Below are 16,752 nucleotides of genomic sequence, written 5' to 3'. Positions count from 1 at the left end.
TGCCTACTGTTAGGAACCATAAATCGCTTCACCGATCCGGCTCGAAGGACCAAATGTTTTTGGCATTTTACCGTGATGAATATCCTGTCAAAAAACTCAATGATTTCACCAATAATGGACTGTATTCTCTTAATCCTCAGAAAACACGTTGTACATTTTTATCAGTTGCCGGATGTTGTCGCTTTTCAAAAGTAGCAACAGCAACATTCAGCTTACATCATTCAGGTTCATGTTTTCGTCTTCTTCAAACCTCATTTATGTTTGTACCATGACGTGAATTGCGAAGTGGACATTTTGAGTGTCTTTTTCGTTTTTTTGGCCGTTTCCACAGTTTTCAGAAATAAGTTGTCACCTTTGATTCAACAAGTGGCTCTCTGAATGTGGTGATTAGGGTTCTTTGTTTGACGTTTGTGTGAATGAGTTATGAAAGAAATAGAGAACAGATTCCATAGAGTGAAAACTCTCTAAAGAAACACAGTATCAGCCTTTTCTATTGTCTTGTTCAAATTTACTCAAGAAGATGACTTTTTTGAAAGGCTCAAGGAAAGAACACAGATGACTCGCGATCCAACCACTCAAGTTCACAGATTAAATATTCACCCCAACATTAGCGTCTTCCTCTCAAGTCAAACACCGGTATCGAGCTAAAATTGATCCCTGAGTGGAATCCCATGGCCACTTTTGTCCAGGTGAGATCAACCCAGCGGACTTGGGAAGCCATGCCAGTCCAGTGCTTAATGAAACTTATGCCTAGTGATCTATGGTGGCATGGACCTCCATTTCTTCTCAAGACAACAGGGCATGGCCACATGTCTACAAACACTAACTCCCTGAAAACACAATCGAAAACATTGCGAACTTGACATGTTGAAACACATGTGACTTACCACATGGTTTTTTTTCAAGTAGAGACTTCCATTCTAGACACTTTCGAAGAGTGGAGAGGTTTTGGATTCAAGGATCCAGACAAGAGGGCATAGAATAGTGCACATGTGTAATACTTGCCATTGCCAAAAGATGGATACCATCACACAAGCAGATGGGTCTACTCCCTTGGAATGTGTGGATGGATAATCCTCTATCGTTTTAGGCAAATAGCCACACATCTTTTTGGACCACTTTTCCCCAAAAGAAGGAGAGGAAAAGCTTATGGTTGCCTGCTCACAAAGGAAAAACGAGAATGAATGGGATAAAGGAGGAAATTCGATGCAAAAAAGCGGAAACGTAAATTGTATCAAACATGTCAAATATGTGGGAGGCATAACCATTGGAATAACAATCAGTGCCCTGCTAGAAGACCAAGAATGCAGCAGATGCAACAAAAAAGGTCATTTGGGCCGGTATGCGTTATCCTAACATCAAGATGAGTAGCACTCGAATTTCATCCATGAAGAACCGAGTGACATCGGGGAAGTAACTTCCCAACACCATGCTGTGTTGTACGATCCGTCCTCTACTGAGAAGCGCAAATGGCTAAGCCAGAATCGAGGCCCTACCCGGACACCGGAGCTGAATTTTGTGGGGCAGGCATACATTTACTCACTTGATTAGGGGAGAGCGATCAAAATTCATTCAAAACCAGCTGAAAGCAGAAGTGTTCGATGGTCAAATGGTGCAATCGATTAAAAAAATTCCAATCCGTGTCATAATGGAGGAAAGTGCAGAGATTGAGCTCATGGTATTCATTTTTCCTGGAGTTAAAAACTTCATTCTCTCTTGATTCGCCACAAAGGCATTGGGTCTTCTGTCAATGTTATGTTATGGACGCACGGAGAACAGACGACATGCTCTGGTTGAAGCTCTATTGCAAACTGTTTATTGAACGGTAGTTGGAGCATGGATACAAAAGATCGTATATACACAGAGAGCATATATGAGGAACGAGAGAGCATAATGCATAAGCATGGCATAAGCCGTGATAACCTAAATAAGGAATAACACATACTCCTACACCTTTGGCTTCCCAACTCCGCCCAATCCGCCCTCAAATCCGCCGATGCCACCTACACCAATTTCCAGGGTCCTCTTGCTCTTCTACACGGCTTCCCGGGTTTCCTACTCCCATATGATGACGATCTCTGTCCTTCAAAACAGTTCCCACTTCTTAGCACCACAACAATGGCGAAGTCCCAGCACTTATTAATGGCAGGTGGTTCTTCCTTGGAGAGGTTAAAAAACCGACCTCTCTCCTCAAGCACCAAATCGAGGCTTCTGTCCTCGATGAAGGGTGATGCGAGACTCTGCTCTCCTCAAGCGCGAAAATGTGACTGTTCTTGTTGAAGACTTTCCCCATACTACGTTGGTTTCCGCCTCTTCCTCATGGAGGCTAAAACGGATTGTCCCAGGGCCCTTTGTGGACGGCGACGGTTTCTTCTGTCAAACTGTTGCACACAAAACATTGGGCCGGAACTACGTCCCAACGGGGCATTCAGGAAGGATTGGTCATCATTTGCCGTCAGGGGCCGACATTTTGGTAACAGCGATCCTTGGAATGAGATTGCTTATCTCGATTCTCTTCCCCTTCTCAAAATGATCACGAGAATATCGTTTTTTGATGACCGATGATTTCCTGTTTCTCCTCCCTTCCAACTTGTAGCCTACATTCCTCACCCATGGTTGTAGCTGGGCAGACCAGCCCCTCGGGTACTGGCGCTTTTCCTTGGTGATAGGAACGATGTAGAGATTGATACACACTGAATGAGAAAGCTCTTTGATACAACCCGGTTCCAGTGACATTGTACATCTATTGATCATGGGCTGGAGGAGCTGGTTATGATGGATCACGACGTCGCTACGAGCATTAGGGTGGCATTTGGTCGACATCTGACCAACAAACGGACTACACGATGGGCAATCCAACAACTTGTGATTTTCCCAAGATAATAACATACATTATCTAAACATTTGATAAAACCCGTTCCGGAGCAATCATTCATCCTGTACATCATTTATCCATATCATATTAGGATGATGTACTCGATTGTGGACGGAACATGCGCCTATCCAGACACGTCCCTATTTTACCCCATTGAACATGCGCCTTTCCGGATACGGCCTTAAACAGGCGCATCCATGTTCCAACATGCCGCGTTTCACAAAGCCGCCATCTCAACCAGCCTCATCCTATCACGGCCCTGTCCGCCGCGTCTGAAGTAGAGGTGCGCATCAAATCCAACAGTATCTACCAATCCCATCTGCGCTCAGACTGTCCAACTGGATGGAAATGAATATCAAAATAGTCGTTTAACTTCAACAAAAGCAGTCTTATCACATGCAAACAACGTCAACTATTAGGCACTTGGTACTGCAATGTGTTTGTTTCATTTGAAAATCACTTGCAATGAATCATATTTGTGACTTAATCATAAATAGAGACATATCCAGGTCGGATCCAATTACGTTATGTTATTCAGAAACTTTGTTTTGGCTTTCAAACCTCATTTTTCAGGCAAAAAACAAGTTTGAACAAAATGGCCAACCCAATTCGAAGCAGGAAAGCCTCAAGTTTTCTTTCAATCCAAACCGAATCCTATAAGCCGGATCCAATGGACAGCTCTAGCCCTCTTAACCTTTTCATACCTACAGTGCGGAAGCAGGTTGTGTGATTCAAGTTTTGAAATTCCATAGATTATAGCATTCATGTTGCGGAACTATATTTTGAAGCGGGAAAATATTGTTCAAAGCAAATGCGTTTCTTATTTCTTCATTTTTCACTTCAAGCTTCTGATCATGAACCAATGGGAAAAAGAGTTTTCTTTGCTGGAAGAGGCCTAGGCGTGGCAAATCAGTCAATAATTTGACCAAAACTTTTGTATTCGCCTAAGCCAAAAGAAATAAAAGATGGCACTTCATTGTGCTCAAAACCACAAAGGAAAGAGGCAAGACCAAGTCAAAACTCCCCAAGAGCCCATGCTGTCAAAACCAAGTGCATATGTTTAGCTGTGTTATTATTTTTAAGCCTTTCCCTTACATTCTTGAATTGATCTAATCAACTGAAAGATGTAGATTCACATTCAGCCCAAGGTGCTTCTATTGTCTTTGTGACCGATCGTCAAACAGCCGGCCAAGAGAGATGCTCTGATTATCAGGTGGACCATGGTTTTGGCTCGCGTTGGGCTTGACCACTCTCACCCCTTGGAACGACGAAACATTCATATCTCAAAAAAGATTCAAAAGAAAGAGATTCACAACGCCGTTGAAGGATTGCACGGAACAGGAGTGTCGAAATTACAGTACGACCATGATGCTAATCATAACAATGATATTGGAAACTACTTGGCCAAACCCACCAAAGACGGCGGTTTCTGTTTTCACAATCCAAACCACCCCAACAATTGACGAAAGTCCCCAAATCTACAACTAATTCCCAACCAATATTCATGCAGATCGTATTAAAGTTCCGCAACCTGAATTCTTTAAGCTACGGAACTTCAAGATTTGCAGTTAATCAACCTGCTGCCCGACTGTAGGTACGGAAAAGGCATGGACGACGTTCAGTGGACATATTTGACGCCGCCAAATGTACCCCAATAGTATAACGGAAATTTTAGAAACCATTGAACTCAACCTCCCGACCAGAAATTGAAAAAAATAATGGTCACGCTCTCCAAGCCAAGCAAATTCTCTCGCCATAGGCATTGGAAATTATAGGGAGGAATATGGCCAGTTTTAAGCTGTAGCTGGAGGAATTCCTGTCTACCAGGATTTTTTTGAAGTTTGACTTGTTCGAATAAAAATTACAAGTGACAAGAATTCGTGAAAAGTTCTAAAATATTTTTGATGTGAGTGGTTGCCAGAAACATCCAAGCACTCCTTGAAAGTGAATCAGATGTGTTTTATTAACTACAGAGCGAAAAATGGACCAACTACTACACAATCCGGGAATTCCAATGTCAATCATCTTGAATTATAAACAAGAATTTACGTGAAAATTGGACTATATTGACTGGAAATGATCACCAGTAACCTCTTAAACAGGATGGCGGATGAAAGCCGATCCAATGTAAGGCCTAACTCATCGTATTAGCCCCGTTTCCTAATGAGATCAAAGCCTACCAGGGTATACTGCGACAATTTGATAGACCTCTAGTTAAATTGCGACCTCCATGGAAAAGGTTAACAATCTAGCCCGGGCACGTCGGGATGAGGCAGGACAGAGGCGTGCCTTGACCGATGTTGTTTGGTTGGGATGGTTGGGATGTCCACAATTGTAAGAGGCTGAATAAAGGCCTATGGGGCACGCCAGGTGAATGAAATTCAAGGAAAAATGTGCTCCGGCCCCTTGATTTTGGGCATTTTTGGGTGGGAGAACTAAGACAAACATCACAGTCAACTCGCACCATCCGCCCATTGAATTTTCAATGATCAAGTGATTTTGAGTGAGCTGTGTTACAAAACCCAACAAAATGAACATGTTTGGTATAATTCGGTGAACGCACTATTAAATTGCCTCAATACCATAATACTAATTGCTTAGACATGCAGGAAAAAATGGAAAATATGTTTACTCCATGGAATAACGTACGTTGTTCATGAACGCGTTCACTTGACAAGCCCTATTCAGTCAATTCTTGCAGTTCGTTCGCCGTATATATTTTTAGAAGCTTGTGATTTAACTTATTGACATGACCAAAAGCGCAATAAAGGTTCTCATTAGCAATTCGGACATTCAGGCAGATTTTGCAACTGATTCGGTTAAGCAAACAAATGTTTGTTTGCTGGTACCCGGTTAGTGTATCGTGGGTGTAATTTGAACATTTTGATAAACCCTAAAGAATATGCCTAAGGAATCAGCAAGTCACATGAAGAGAAAAATGGGACGTATTGTTGCGTTGTCGATTGCCGAAAGAGTCAGCGAGTGGATGGTTCTCGTGGGATCAAATTTCACTCTTTTCGCACAGATGAAAAGCGTTACTATCAGTGGGTTTGAGCCGTCAGACTTGAAAACGTCCATGGTTCGCTATGGTCACCAAGTTATGGTATACTTTTGTTCTAGTGTATAAAAAGCGTTAGTTGCCATCTCGGATGCGAAACAGCTGAAAAAGAAGCTGCCGTAGACGTTGCGCAATTTGTAGTTTCTTTGTGCATGATTAGCCTTATTTTATACCCATCTATGGTTTGGGAATCTGAAGCAAGATTGATAAAACATACAGAATTTCTCTATTGTCTACTTCCGTTTCAGTGAACTTCTTTTAACCAATGACATTGCAACATTAAGTCTTTGGGATGTAGGAGGCTCCTGAGTTGTCAATAGCGGCATCTTTGAAGATCATTTTAGGGTTTTGAAATAGCTTTCTTGCTTTGATTTCTTTTGAAGGCATATTGAAACTATGGTTTACTTGAAACTTTAATTTAATAGTTTATTGTTGGAAGGGTAAAAAAGAAGTGATAAAAATTTGGTAGAGTCAATGACCATGAGAATTTATTAAAATGCGCAGGATATTTCACATTAAAGCATGACTAGAACTGCACCACTGGGCAACATCTAACAATAATATAACGTTTTATGAAGAAAATTAGTAAGCAAGATGATCAGATTTTATTTTTGTTTTGTTTCTGTTTTCAAGATTGAATTGACAAGACTAAAAAATATTTTTCAATAGTACAATAAACAAGCTTATTTGGTTGAAGTGTGTTATCATATTTGAAAGTTTGGAATGGAACCAATTGATGTAAAACACTGTAAGAATGAGAATCCAGCCTAATTTGATCAATGAAGTCCAATCTCTTCTTTCTTGGGCTCCTTCATTGTTCAATTTGCTGCCCTCAAATGTTCATAGGGAGTATGTAGGTGTTGTTCCACTAGCAGGATTTAAGTCAGACTTGGACAAGTTTTTGATAAAATTTCCTGATCAACCAATATTCACTGTTTAGCCAGCTCTGCCAACGCTAATTCGTTGGTCAATCAAATAATGTATCAAAATAAAAGTTAAGTAAGTTCAATTGTGTGGCATGGAAGTCTGCAAAAAAATAAATAAATTGGGACTTTGAGGTAACAACAATATAAGGGAATTGGCGTTTTTAGCGTAGGTGATATATGCTGGCTGCACTGTACCAAATTTTTATTGACCATTACTTGTCAACCAATGCTAGTCCCAATTGTTCTTAAACTTACGATGCATGTTCCTCTTACTGATGATTTATTGATTTTATATAGAAAAATCAGCAATTGACCATTTAAGCTGAGGTCTTCATGTATTTGGTCCTTCTTGGTTATTTCATATGGTTCTCTTCATGAAGTCATATATTTTTAACGTATTGCATAATTAGGGACAAAATAAGACTGATCACGCACAAAGAAGCTTAAAATCGTGCAAGCTCTAGGGCAGCTTCTTTTTCAGCTGTTTCGCATCCGAGATGGCAACTAACGTCTACATTCGTTGAGGGGTCCAAAAATATTTTGTTTCAGTGTCCCGGATCTGCTCATCTCACTTTGTTGGAGGTGTGAAAAGCGATGATCCTGAGAGTCCAGCCTACTATCCGACGATATTTCCAGCCAAACATGTCAAACCCAAGACCATGTCAGATCTTAAAAGGTTTGAGAGAAGACGGTCAAGGGAAAATGCGAAGTTGATAGACGAAAGTGCTCAGACTAGTGAAAAGGCTCCCCAGATCGCCGATGAGGATCGATCTCTTTCCCTTGATACGAATAGAATCCAATATAACCATGTCTTCCCTGACATTGTCCATCTAGTTGTGTGGATGTGTCCACTTCAACGGAAGAATCAAACGCTCCTTGTGAATTTCGTTGGAGTTGTGATACAGAAATTACTGGCAACGTTATGTCATTCTTTACTATGGCATCTATTCCACCTGAAATTTGCCCCCAAAATCACAACATCGACCGTGGCAATCTAGATCCAAACGAATCCAAGCCGGCACTCTTTCCGATTCTGCGCTTGAGCGAGCAACAATTTCAATCTTTTTGCGGAATATCGATCTCAGCTTTCCAATATCTTTTGTGCAAAGGGGGAGACGACTTAAAAGACGCCAGATTGCTCTCAAGGGAACAGAAGCTTGCCCTTTTCTTCGTCAAACTGAAACTAAACTGTTCATTTCTTGTACTTGGGGGTATGTTCCGTCCACAATCGAGTACATCATCCTAATATGATATGGATAAATGATGTACAGGATGAATGATTGCTCCCGGAACGGGTTTTATCAAAATGTTTAGATAATGTATGTTATTATCTTGGGAAAATCACAAAGTTGTTGGATTGCCCATCGTGTAGTCCGTTTGTTGGTCAGATGTCGACCAAATGCCACCCTAATGCTCGTAGCGACGTCGTGATCCATCATAACCAGCTCCTCCAGCCCATGATCATAGATGTACAATGTCACTGGAACCGGTTGTATCAAAGAGCTTTCTCATTCAGTGTGTATCAATCTCTACATCGTTCCTATCACCAAGGAAAAGCGCCAGTACCCGAGGGGCTGGTCTGCCCAGCTACAACCATGGGTGAGGAATGTAGGCTACAAGTTGGAAGGGAGGAGAAACAGGAAATCATCGGTCATCAAAAAACGATATTCTCGTGATCATTTTGAGAAGGGGGAAGAGAATCGGAATAAGCAATCTCATTCCCAAGGATCGCTGTTACCAAAATGTCGGCCCCCTGACGGCAAATGATGACCAATCCTTCCTGAATGCCCCGTTGGGACGTAGTTCCGGCCCAATGTTTTGTGTGCAACAGTTTGACAGAAGAAACCGTCGCCGTCCACAAAGGGCCCTGGGACAATCCGTTTAGCCTCCATGAGGAAGAGGCGTAAACCAACGTAGTATGGGGAAAGTCTTCAACAAGAACAGTCACATTTTCGCGCTTGAGGAGAGCAGAGTCTCGCATCACCCTTCATCGAGGACAGAAGCCTCGATTTGGTGCTTGAGGAGAGAGGTCGGTTTTTTAACCTCTCCAAGGAAGAACCACCTGCCATTAATAAGTGCTGGGACTTCGCCATTGTTGTGGTGCTAAGAAGTGGGAACTGTTTTGAAGGACAGAGATCGTCATCATATGGGAGTAGGAAACCCGGGANTAAGCCCTTGTACTAGGTGCTCTTCATCTTTGAGAGCTATCAAGGTATTTTTACCTAGTGCTTGGGTCAGGAGTTCCATGTTTCCGTTCACCACGGGAATTCATTAAGTCAGGACCTTTCATCCCTGGCTGGTGGAAACAGGGGTATGTTTAATGTGTCACAACAATTTGCGAGCTCAACCTTTCGTCAAGTATTAGAGGTCATGTCAATCATTTGTAAGCAATTGATAATTTGGTACGACAAACCGACTATTCAGGCCCGAATGCCAGATCAATTCAGAGCCCTATTCCCTGAGATGCGTGTCCTCATCGATGCGTCTGAAATAGATTGCAATCGCTTGGATACCAACAAGAAAGGAGTACAAACGCATTCAAATTAAAAAAGACATGAACATTTCATTACTTCAAAAGACGAGTTTAACCCATTTGCTTCTCAATTCCAGGTTGCAGAATCGGGATCAGAAATGGCTGGTAGAATTTCTTTACAAAAAATGTTTTGCAACTTGGAGACAAGAACCTAAAGAAATTCGTCATCCCTGTTTACCTCAATAAGCTTATGATCCATTTCTGAAAAAACGAAAAGGTCGCACAATTCGGTATTACTAACAAACATTTGGATTTGTATTTGATAGTAATACACATGAGTCTTTGACAGAGACTCTTCTTTGCTATAATCAACAAATATTGGGCCATTTTTGCAAGAGATGGGACATTAAATTTCTAAAACTTTTACTATGCCATTTTGAACGACTAACCCTTGAGGAGAAGCGCAAATCCAAGGATATAAAGGATGGACAATAACCCCAACCTCTTGAACACGTTGTTGGGTTACTTCCTCATATTGCCTTTTTGCTTTCACTTCGTTTTCACGGCCGTATTGGAAGTTTGCATTATCAGATGGTGTTTGAAAGAAGTACTTTCGGACCGTTTCCGGCTTGCGATCGCAAGCAATTTGTTTGGAACGAGAAGCTGAAATTCTGAATTTTCTCGACTGGTGCCAAAGTTTTTGGGTGAATTGGCCTATGGTCAACTTGCACAATGCGATGGCGGAAACTGGATCACATTCCACATTCTTCTGATAAAATGACTGATGACTTGAGGACAAGAAGTTCAAGTTGATGTCGGCTATATTAGGGATTGTCATCGGGTGGAAAAATTGAGCTTTAACCTCTGATGCCAGCTCACCATCTTGAACAACTACTTCTGGGGGCCTTGCTTCCGCAGTAAAACATTTAAACACGGACGAGCTTGCCAAGCCAAAAAAATTGTAACTCATTAGCCATGATCTGAAATTGATGCGCCGTGTCGTTGCCTTGCATCAGGACTTTCGATTTTGCCGTATTCGTTGATCTCAGTAACTGTTCAATGCTTTCGCCCTTTGGAAACTTCTTTTGCAAAAGTTTGCTGTAGGCGTGCCACAGTTGCCTTTGATCAGTTTGAGTGTCGGATCGCTCTTGATTGACAAATTGGAACAAGGCTGCACCATGCTTGCACTGAGCCACGCAGCCTGCCTGACCCGAACATCTGGAACCAATGATTCTGTGTGCTCTTGGCTCCAGCTCAAACTCAAGATTGTAAGGAGTTTCTCGAATACTGGTGGTACGAAAGCACTTACTACGTATATAAACCTGGCTTTCATGGCGGTTTTCTGTCACATTGAAGAGATTATCAATGATACTCTTCCCATTCTCCAACATGATGTAATCCCCTGTATCTCTTCAAATCCTCCACCTACGAGGGTGATCGGTTGATTCCAGGGAGACGCCATGCAAACCACGAAACGATGATTTTCGAAAATGCTTTGATAACGGTTGGTTCTTGTGGTAATTATTGATAACTCCTTCCTGACTTGACGTTCTCTCACTTTGCGGTACCAGCAAACAAACATTTGTTTACGTCAAAAGCATCTGCCTAAACGTCCGAATAACGCCATCACGCATTTCTTAGTTGGTGTTCCGTGCACAATCGAGTACATCATCCCGTTATGATGTGGATAAATAATGTACAGCATGAACGATAGTTCACGGAACGATGTTTATCAAAATGTCAGTAAGAAGTGTATATGGACGTGATGTGAAAACCACGGAAATCGTTGAACTGCCCATCGTGTAGTTCGTTTGGCGGTCAGATGTGGACCAAATGACAGCCCAATGCTCGCAGCGACGTCGTAATCCATCCTAAGTCTCGGAAAGCTGTGAGGTTTAAAGACACTCTCGAGGAATCGATTCTCAGAAATTGATCGGATGTAAGCGCGAAAATCCTCGGTCACCAAAAACGATATTCCCATGATTATTTTGAGAGGGGGAAGAGAATCTGAACAAGCAATCTCATCCTCAAGAATCGATGTTACTAAAATGTTGGCTCCCCCTGACGACATAAGACGACCGAATCCTTCCTGTATGTCCCGCTGGGACGTAGTTCCAGCCCAATGTCAACCCTTTGCCGTTCAGACCCAGTGGTGGTCAGATGTGGCCCACTTGCCACACCTTACAGAAGAGGCAGAGGTAATCCATTGTCATCAATCCGAGAAACCCCTTGATGGCCAATGTGATTGGCCTGACGAAAGGAGGTCAACCCTGGACATTAGTATGTGGAAATCCCTGTTGCGGTCAGATGCCGTTCAGGTGCAACGGTTTACAGAAGAAGCCGTCACCGTCCACCAGGGGCCCTGAGATAACCCGTTTAGTCTCCATGAGGAAGAGGCGGAAGTCAACCTGGTACGGGAAATTTGGCACCCATGGGGCTCGATTTACCATGGGTTTCGGATCGAACATTTCAGGCCAACTATCCAAGTCTGTATAAACTGGCCAATCCAATCCAAAGCCACGGGAGTCAAACTATTTCGCCATTCCTAATCCAAAACGTCGGATCTGAAGCACAACTCTACTTCAGATGAGGCGAACAGGGGCGTGTCGGGATGAGGCGGGTTGAGATGGAGACTTGTCAAATCGTGGCATGTTGGAACGTCAATGCGCCTGTATATGACCGTATCCGGATAAGCACAGGTCCGGATGAGGCGGGACAGAGGCGTGCCTTGACCGTTGTTTGTTGGGATGTACATGATTGTAACAAGCTGAAAAAAGGCCTTTTCTGTAAATTCTTGGAATCGGGCCGAAGCCTTGGATGGGATGACGGTGGGATCTCTCTATGAGGGTTGTACCCTCATCACACTATATTGGACAGAAATTTGTCTTCGAATTAGGCACGCCCCTTCATAGAATATGACGACCTCACTTTGACATTACCTGATCTGAACGAATAGTTTTCTAATCAAACTGACTTGACAACTGGTTCAATGCATTCACCAGAGACTTGGCTGGAAACCAATTGATAAATGGTGATGATTCTTGACCCCGAAGGGAACTGGGAGCGTTTTAAGTTGCAATTTCACAATTTATAGTTCTTCTGTTGACACAACTTTCCAATCAATGACGTCATGTGCTTGTGTTGATGATGTCATTTGAGTTGGTGATGGAGCTTATGTCATTATTGGGGCTTGTGTTGGTGAAGAAGGTATTTGTGTTGGAGTAAATACTTCTGCTTGCATCAGTGTTGTTGTTGTTGTTGTTGTTGACAAAATAGTAGAGATTGGCATTTGCATTCCTGTTCACGTTGCTGGAGGTTTGGATTTGGGTGTTGACTTCTTCGGTCATAATCACGGTTCCAGCAGGAACAACTTGAGTTCCATGCTCGTCAGAAATCACATCATTGACATTGATATCAGAACAATCCTCCATTCGAACACCTGGATTACGTACTATTAAGTTAGCATGCTTTCTGTATGATTGCCGGATGGTGGCTGTTGACTAGATGTTTATTGCTTATTTGTGGAGGAGTTTATAAACAGGGAAATCTGAGCTATGGCGATGAAGTGGTGGGAGCATGAGAAAGGAATAAATGTAAATGATGACGGATGAATAGAATATAACACTTTCCAATCTGTAGTATTCGAACCCTTGCGATTGCAGTCTTTTCACCTTTGTGTTTAACTGCGATTCCTTCAACCTTTCTCGCCTCAACTCCTTCTTCACTTGCATTAGCTGGCTCATCAGATGGCTGTGGTCTGTTGGGCTGAGGACATCGCATTGGGTAAAGGTAGACCTCGATTTAGGTTCCACAATATTCACCTGAGAACACAAAACTTTGACTATTTCTTTTACCTGAGTTTTGTCATATCGCATAACTCGGGACGAGTTTTTGATTGGAGCAAGGCTGTCTGATTGATCACTAGCATCACGTCGAGGTTCCTGATCACTTGGCCATAGAGCAAGTGTTGGCACCGCATCTATTTTCAAGCGTTTCCTTAAAGGGAGGCCAAGAAGCTTGTTCTTTAGGTCGCGTTGGTAGCTCTCTAAATCGAAGTGATGCTCACAAACCATGGCTGTCTTTGCGCTGCCGATTCCAATCAGTTGTGAAGCGGTGATATCGCACATTGTTGGGATTAGAGAAAGCGGCTACAGCGCATACCTTGGGTTAACCACTGAATTTGGTCACATTGAGATTAGTCCAGATTTTAGGCGCTTGAGCCCGATATAATATGGTCTAGAGGTATATTTGAGCAAGCTCCTCAGCATGTCACTTGCTTGGGGAAGGATGGCACAAGCCTGACGGTTTTCGTTCTTCCCAATCACGAAAAGGGGTTTAAATTTGAAGTCGAAAGTCATAGCTCTCTATTGACATATGGAAACAATGTTGCAAGGCTGCATGATACCAAAACCCGCGTCAGAAAGATCGGGCCGATGTTTTTGGCTTTTTTTGTTTTGGTTAGGTGCAAAACGATTGAGATCTGGAGTACTTTGACGCATGGAGAGGTCAAATGGTCACAAAATTGAAAATTGGTTCACGTCTGGATTGTTTAAGTAGCCACGTTTGTTTTTGTTTTTGTTGTGGTCGGCCCCTTCCGTGTTCCCGCATTTGACGTCACCCAGCTGGCAGCTCAAGACTTCCAATTGCGCACCTGTTGGTTCAACCCCAGCACATTTCCTCATGAGTAGAGATCGGATTTGAAAGTGATTTGTACATTGAGCAGAAATCAAAGAGGGTTACAATGAGTAATAGGTTTGCGTCAGTGTGGATGGCTTGAACTCTAGTCTGAACTATCCAAAGAAGAAAACCAGTTACGAAAACCCTTTTGAATTGCTGCTCTACGAGCAAATCACTTTCAAGTCCGATGTCTACTCATGAGCTATGTTTGGCGTTGGTTCAATTCTCCCATAGAATTAGCCATGAAACTTGGACGAAAAATCAATGAACATTTGCAACTCTTTAGGGGTTTGAATTGACTTACAAGCTATCTTACGAGTTTAAGAAAATGTACCAATTGTTGCAAAGCTCGGTTTTGACAATTTAGTTAGTGCCACCAGGCTTGTGTTTTGGATACCAAATGTTGTAAAACGTCATCAATATGTGATAAAATAGTTTTTCGTTTACATTGCATATTTGATGTTTTCAAGCATGTTTCATGCAAATCTATGGTTTTGAGTTAGGGCTGCCTTTAATCTTATTTTTTCAGATTTTAAGATACATATTTTGGATCGTAAATGGAAAGGAAAGTGCTTAGTTTGGGTTTAAAAGCATATTTTGGTGAAATAACATATTTAAGTACATATTTTGATGAGTTTTTATGCAAATTCATTGGCATAAAACAGATTTTTTTAATGCTTATCTTGGTTGCCTCAGTTATCATGATATAATCTTGACACAACTTCCCTGGTATTCATTGCCTCTTTCAAATAAAAAAAGATTCATCCTAGACAACCATGCTCAAAGCCATGTCAAAACATATTTACGCCCTTCAATTATTTGTCATGTCATGTTGTTATGAGTATTATATTCTAATGAGTTAAATAATTACATACTTTTCCACACAAAAAGCATTTGATCACTTTTAAAAAAGACTGTTTGCATTCTTCTACTTGAAATTGACGTTGGGAATAAGGAGGATGGGATGGATAAAATTAGAAGATGCTTTTGAAAATATGAAGATATACATCCTGAAAGCATGTTGTTCGAATTTACTACAAAATCCCTCTGAAAAGTAATATATTTGCAATGGATGTCACGTTACCTTGCCAAGGCTTCTTCAAAACTGTTCTCCATGGTGATGGTATCAACCAACCTCTGTCATATGTTTTGAAAATTGGTAAACCATACATTGGGTTTGTATGTAGAAAAATATTCATTCCCAAACACAGACACTCTTAAGTGGCGTGACCAAATTGATTTCATTAATGGCTGTTATCAAGGGCGTGGCTTTGGCCGCGGACGAATGTATTAGCAGAAGTAGTCCGTTGGCTAGGAAAGTTGCTTTACCGCATTCTAGATACTAAAGCTTCAGTCTTTTCCCAACACAAGGCCAAGAGGACGACGCACCATTCAACTGAATTCAGACCATCAGTCATGAGTTGTGAGGTTTCGGAATGTTTTTGTTAGGTTTTCTATCGGAAAATTATTCTTATATATGTGCCGAACCTCTTAATTTGCTCGAGAAGTGCATATTTTTGCTTGAATTTGATTTCTTACAATGTATCTCAACAATACGGAACATGCAATGTTTCATTTGAGTACTGGTGTTCGTTAAGAACGGCCCAATTCTGCTCAAAGACGCCTTTATCCAAGATAGGGATTAAAGTGTTTGCACAAAACAGGGTTGGACAAGCGTTCATCAGAGGGGTGAGAACCGTTGTCTCCAACTTACATTGCCGGGAAAAACATCATTATCGCTAACTTGGATCGCTTGACATACAAGAGGGGATCAATGGACAAGAAATCACCGGTCAAACTGGAAATTCAACGCCATCCTCAACACACTGGGAAGTAACAGTGCTGCATCCAACAATGCAACAAAGAGGTATCAAGCCATGGCAAGTAAAGCGATGAGGAGAACCCAACCATTGCAATGCAAGGAAAAGCGACACCAAGGAAGCCCACTTTGTGAACCCCAAGACAGGGGATTGGAGAGTCATACATCACGCTTCAAGGAGGACGGAAGTCTTAATTTGGAGCTCGAGGAGAGAAGTCAGAGTTTGAACCTTTCCAAGGAGGAACCACCTCCCATTGCTAAATGGTGGGATTTAGCCATTGCTGTGGTGCCAAGAAGTGGGAACTGTTTTGAAGGACAGATATCGTCATCGTATGGGAGTAGGAAACCCAGGAAGCCGTGCAGAAGAGCAAGAGGACCTGGGAAGTGCCGAGTCTGAGTACAACACTTCGTCACTCTGTTAGTGGACCTTCAATCCCGTCGAGTGGACGTCATCCGAGGATCTCCATTGAACCATCTCAACACGAATCGAACAGCAATATAAAGCCATTGTTTCATGTGTGAATATGCCCTTTTCCATTGGCCCAACAATTCCTGCACTTTTCCTACCGGAGCAAGACAGCGGATAGGCGGTGTGTTTGTGATGAATAAAGTAGATTGAACTGTACAGTTTGCCTTGAAGAGTAGCCTAGATTTTCCAGACGACCGAGATCGTGTTGGCATCGTAGGGAGTAAAGGTAGCAAGTAATTTGTATTCAACTGTATCTGAAGTTCATCACTCTTATAGCAGAAATCAGTAGTTAGACTCTAGAGTAGAGGTCGACTTTGATAGACGCATTTAGACTAGGATAGTGACCACATTTTGCAGAATAGTTAAGTTAGCCTTGATGATAGGCCCAGATATGCCAGACAACCGAGATTGATCTGGGACCGTGGGGAGTAAAGGTAGCTAGCGATTTGTATCCT

Source organism: Tigriopus californicus, chromosome 12, assembly GCF_007210705.1.
Source record: "Tigriopus californicus strain San Diego chromosome 12, Tcal_SD_v2.1, whole genome shotgun sequence".
In the NCBI taxonomy this organism is placed as follows: domain Eukaryota; kingdom Metazoa; phylum Arthropoda; class Copepoda; order Harpacticoida; family Harpacticidae; genus Tigriopus; species Tigriopus californicus.
This window is presented reverse-complemented; position numbering follows the sequence as displayed.